Source organism: Macaca fascicularis, chromosome 4 (assembly GCF_037993035.2).
Source record: "Macaca fascicularis isolate 582-1 chromosome 4, T2T-MFA8v1.1".
NCBI lineage: Eukaryota > Metazoa > Chordata > Mammalia > Primates > Cercopithecidae > Macaca > Macaca fascicularis.
Window position 1 is genome coordinate 66,050,934 of NC_088378.1, and position 4,902 is coordinate 66,055,835.

The following is a 4,902-nucleotide window of genomic DNA, read 5'->3' on the forward strand; positions in this document are numbered from 1 at the left end:
AGCCAGCTTTGTGCTGTGTCAGTGGCCCACCTGCTCCAACCAATCTTTGGACCCTATGTAAATCAGACACCATCTCCTCAAGCTGGTCTGTAAAACCCTGTGCATTTCACCATGAAACCGGAAGACCCACTCGGGAGCCTCTCTTGCTGCGGGAGAGAACACTTTTCTCTTTTCTCTTTCTCTCACCTATTAAACCTCCACTCTTAAACTCACTTCTTGTGTGTCCGCATCCTTGATTTCCTCAGTGTGAGATGACACTGCTTCAGTATCAGATGTTAAACTGATAGCAGATGCTACACTTGATCTTAGCCAAAAGGCCCAGAAGCTATTGAGCTCTCCTTCCTGCTCTGTGTACCTGGGTGAGTGTCTCGGTATCTATAGGCCTCAGTTTTCCTTGTCTGTAAATTGGGCACAATACCACATTTTCTGCAGTATTGCAGAAGGAGTAGATGATCCATGCAGAGCACATGGTTAATATTAATATATAGCTCTTAATAAGTAGTAGTTATCATTATCTCTGCCATTGTGATGTCACTTATATCTCTCCTGGAGATGGCTTCAGATGTGAAGAGAACTAGAGCCTAGTCCTTGGAATGCTGCAGAATTGCAGGCTGCAGAGGAAGAGGGCTGAGCACACCTGGGAACGTGGCTCTTATGAGCTGGCATCTCCCAGCACGTGATGACAGGGTCCTCCCCGACACAGAATCCCCTCCTTGAAATTCCTGGTCACAGACACAGAACAGGCCAGCAAGGCAGGCATGTTGGCCAGGCAATGTTTTTCCTTTTGCAGTCAGCATATTTGCCTCAGGAAGAGGGGACATTTCTGCACCCTGATGTCCCTCTGTTTGTCCCTTCACTGGAGAGCAAGCAGGTATGATTAAAGTCACTGGGGGAGGAAGGGACTGGGAGAAAGAGCATTTCTCGTATGCATTCCTTCCTAACCTCTGCTGGACTTCACAAGTGTCCCTGTAACTCCTCCAGATTGACAAGGCTCTAATGGCACCTCTGAGACCTTGAGCCTGGGTTGTCAGCTAGGACAGGGAGCCACCCACAACATGGAAGCCAGAAACAGGCTAACTGCCGCTTCTTGCTCATCCATGGAGGGGGAAAAGCGAAGCAAGGATGAGGCATGGTGGGGAAACCCTGGTCAAAACTCTCTCTCCCTGAATATTCCCGTTACAGGGCAGCTGCGTGGACGGGGGCCCCCTGACGCTTGGCCTGGATTGATGAGCCAGGCTCTGGTCAGCAGCCCGGGTCTGCAGGATCACGAGGCTTATCGGGGTCCTCCCTGAGACAGGGTTCTGTTAGGAAGGAGGAAGCAGACGGAAGGTGGGCAGGCGGCTGATGGTGTCCACAGTGCCGTCATGGAAATCTTACATCTGAAGCGAATTGATTTCACCTGATGACTGAGCAGAAGCATGTGTGGCCAGAAAAGATCCCTGTACAAGACCGGCCTGGGCCTCAGAAAAGGATGTCAGTCCAGGTTCTTTGCACCCACAGTGGGGAATGCATTGTCAGAGCTGGGGAGTGGCCTGGCAGGCTGAGGGGAGCGGCTCATGGACAAGGGCCATGGTCATCACCCGTAGCTGTGACGGTACACGGGATATCTGCTCTGCCAGGAGGGGCAGTGGAATCAGCTGTGTCCCGGGTCTCTCCCTGTCTCTCATTCTCTAGCCCAGCCATTTACCCCTATTGCTTATGGAATCTCAGCCCTGGAAGAGATGTTCTATCTGCCAGGAGCTCCACCAGCTCATCTACAATCTGGCAAAGGTGCCAGAAGACAGAGGTGTCCCCAGAGGGAGCCCTAACCAGCCAGCATCCCAAATGACCACAGATGTCTGCTTCCTGCCTGAGTGAATTTTCCTTTCTCAGAAATGCAATACCTCATTGACTTGTATTATCTTTGGAATGACAATGGCCTAACTAATTGGGAATGCATGACTTCAATAAACAGTTTCACCAACTGCTCTTTCTAAAACTGTTTTCCAGGTCAACCAGTATATGAGAAGCAGTTAATGGTTTGAGTTTTAGGAGAGAACAGGTCCTCTTCATTCTCTGCCCCAAGGTAGCTGCCAACATCTCATAAATCCAGGCTCACATGATAGCCTGAGCCCTAGGATGACCACTGGAATTTATTCCTTCTGTCTACATGGATGGATGTTGGTAATTTTCTGGAGTATTGGGCCAGAGGCATTCTGAAGCCACACCGGAGAGAGCCCTGTGTGTCATTCACAATGTCTGCCATATGCAGAGGAGAGAAACAGCACGGATGCCACACACTAGATATCCCAAGGTGAACTGGTCAAGGGAGGCCTTCAGTATATACCATATATATCCCAAGGCCAAGAAGCAGGTACTGGCCAGGCACAGTGGCTCACGCCTGTAATCCTAGCACTTTGGGAGGCCAAGGCAGGTGGATTTCCTGGTTTCAGGAGTTCGAGACCAGCCTGGGCAACACGGTGAAATCACATCTCTATTAAAATACAAAATATTAGCCGGGCGTGGCAGCATGGGCCTGTAGTTCCACCCACTCAGGAGGCTGAGGCAGGAGAATTGCTAGAACCCGGGAGGCAGAGGTTGCAGTGAGCCAAGATCGTGCCACTGCACTCCAGCCTGGGCAACAGAGCGAGACTCCGTCTCTGAAAAAAAAAAAGCAGCAGCAGGTACCTATCTGCTGGAAGGACACAGAGTCCCACAGAACCACGCCACTGCCCAGGCTGGAAGAACTAACTACGGGGTGAATAAACATCCCCCTCCCTATGCCTTCCTCATGCTCAGGGACACAGTCAAGAACATCTTTCTGAATTAAGCTTTCTTTCTAATTGGATACTGATGGCAAAAAGAATGTCAGTTTTGGCTGGGCACAGTGACGCATGCCTGTAATCCCAGCACTTTAGGAGGCCAGGGTGGGTGGATTACATGAGCTCAGGAGTTCAAGATCAGCCTGGGAAACAGTGAGACCTCGTCTCTACCAAAAATCAAAGGAATGAGCCAGGTGTGGCACATACCTGTAGTCACAGCTCCTTGGGAGGCTGAGATGGGAGGATTGCTTGAGCCCAGGAGATTGAGGCTATAGTGATGTATCGCTGCTGTAATTGAGACTGTAATGATCATGCCATTGCACTCCAGCCGGGGTGACAGAGTGAGACTCTGCCTCAAAAAAAAAAAGGTGAAGAAAAGAAAAAAAGAAAAAGGATATCAGTTTTATCTGTATGTGTTTTTGTTGTTCTCTTTTATAAAGATTTGGTATACATGGCCTATAAAAAGAAAAAAATCAAGACAAAGCCTAAAAAGTAGGCATTTTGGCTCCTCTGTGTATTTGCCATGGGTGTCATCTGAGAGGAAAGCTCAAATTACATTAAACTCATGAGTAATTTGATGGTGTGCAAACCAAGAAATGAAGAAATCTCGCAACACAGTTTTGTTTTCCGGGGCTGAGTTTCCCAAACAGTGAGTTAGAGCAACCCTCGTGACCAAATTGGTCGGCCCTGGAATCCCAGCTGACCCGACCCAGGCTCTGCAGGGAGAAGCCCAGCCTCGGAGCAGCAGGGGTGAGGCTCTTTTCGTGCAGCCTGGAAAACAGACCCACCCAGTCAAAGAACTAGTCAGCCATTTCCCCAAAAAAGGATGCCAGGCTGCTGGGGCCTCTCCCCAGTCAGAAGCTTAACTGAAGCCAGAGCTGGGTGGACCCTCGCACACCAGGAATAGCAGCTATAATAACAAGGATCATTGTGTGTTTTGCTGCTTAGTGAAGCAGAGACCTTCCTCATGCAATTTGTCCTGAACACAGGTAGGAAGGAGGGAAGGCAAGGTAAGAAGAAGGTGGCTAAGGCTGCCTCCAACCCAGACACTAGGAAACGTGGGAGAAGAGAGCAGGGGACCCAAACGTTTAAACCACCATCATGCTGGCCGCCATGTTTTAAGCAACTACTGTGAGGTCAGGGCTGTCTTCAGTTCTATGAAACCTTTTTTCATTTATAGTCACAATAGCCCCAGGTCCACTGGATGGACAAGAAAACTGTGGCTGCAAGACTGATGTTGCTTGCCCGGGTCCCATACCTGGAGCGGCAGGGCTGGGCTCATGTTGAGGCAGCCATGCTCTTCCTGCAGCACTGGGAGGCGAGCCGTCGTCTGCGATGGGGAGACCAGCAAGAGAGAAGTGGTGAAGGTCTTGTCACAAGGACGGAGGGATGCTTTTAGCCTGAGGGATTTTACTTCGAAAATGTTCAAGCTTATATGATTTTCTAGGGAGGTTTTCTTTCTTAATGCATTACATTCTAAATTCAATGCCCTGGAAGATATTGAATAGATGGGACAAAATCCATTAGGCTGGATGATTTATGGCTTTTCAGCATTTAGCAGGAGCGGCTTTCAATGGAAATTGGTTGCATGGAGCGGACCATTTTAGAATTTGTCTCACGTTGCCCATAAGTGATTCGTGCCAAGCTTCTCATGCCTCTTTTTGGGAAAAGGGGAAACAATATCAACACAAAGCAAATTCAGCGTCCAGTACCTTTGTCCTTTGCGAACCCCTGCTCAACCATCCCATGCCCATCTCTGTCATCTCCGCATTTGCTGGGCTGCATTTTACTGACCAGACAGCAATGGCTGTGACACCTGATCCATGGTCAACAGAAGGCTCCAGCCAGTGTTCATCAAAGAGGTTTAAACAGGAGTTAGCTAAGTTACTTGGTTTTGGGAGTTTTGTTTGTTTGTTTGTTTGTTTGTTTGTTTGTTTTGAGACAGGGTCTTGCTCTATCACCGAGGCTGGAGTGCAGTGGTGCGATCATAGCTCACTGAAGCCTCAAACTCCCTGGCTCAACAATCCTCCCACCTCAGTCCCTCAAACTCCCTGGCTCAATAATCCTCCCACCTCAGTTCCCCAAGTAGCTAGGACTACAA

The 4,902-nt window shown here is 49.2% G+C and overlaps 1 pseudogene; it reads right to left on the bottom strand.

Annotated features, from left to right (window-relative positions):
• Nucleotides 1-232: 232 nt before the first annotated feature.
• Nucleotides 233-329, bottom strand: LOC123573288 (U2 spliceosomal RNA; annotated as a pseudogene).
• Between the last annotated feature and the right edge of the window lie 4,573 nt (nt 330-4,902).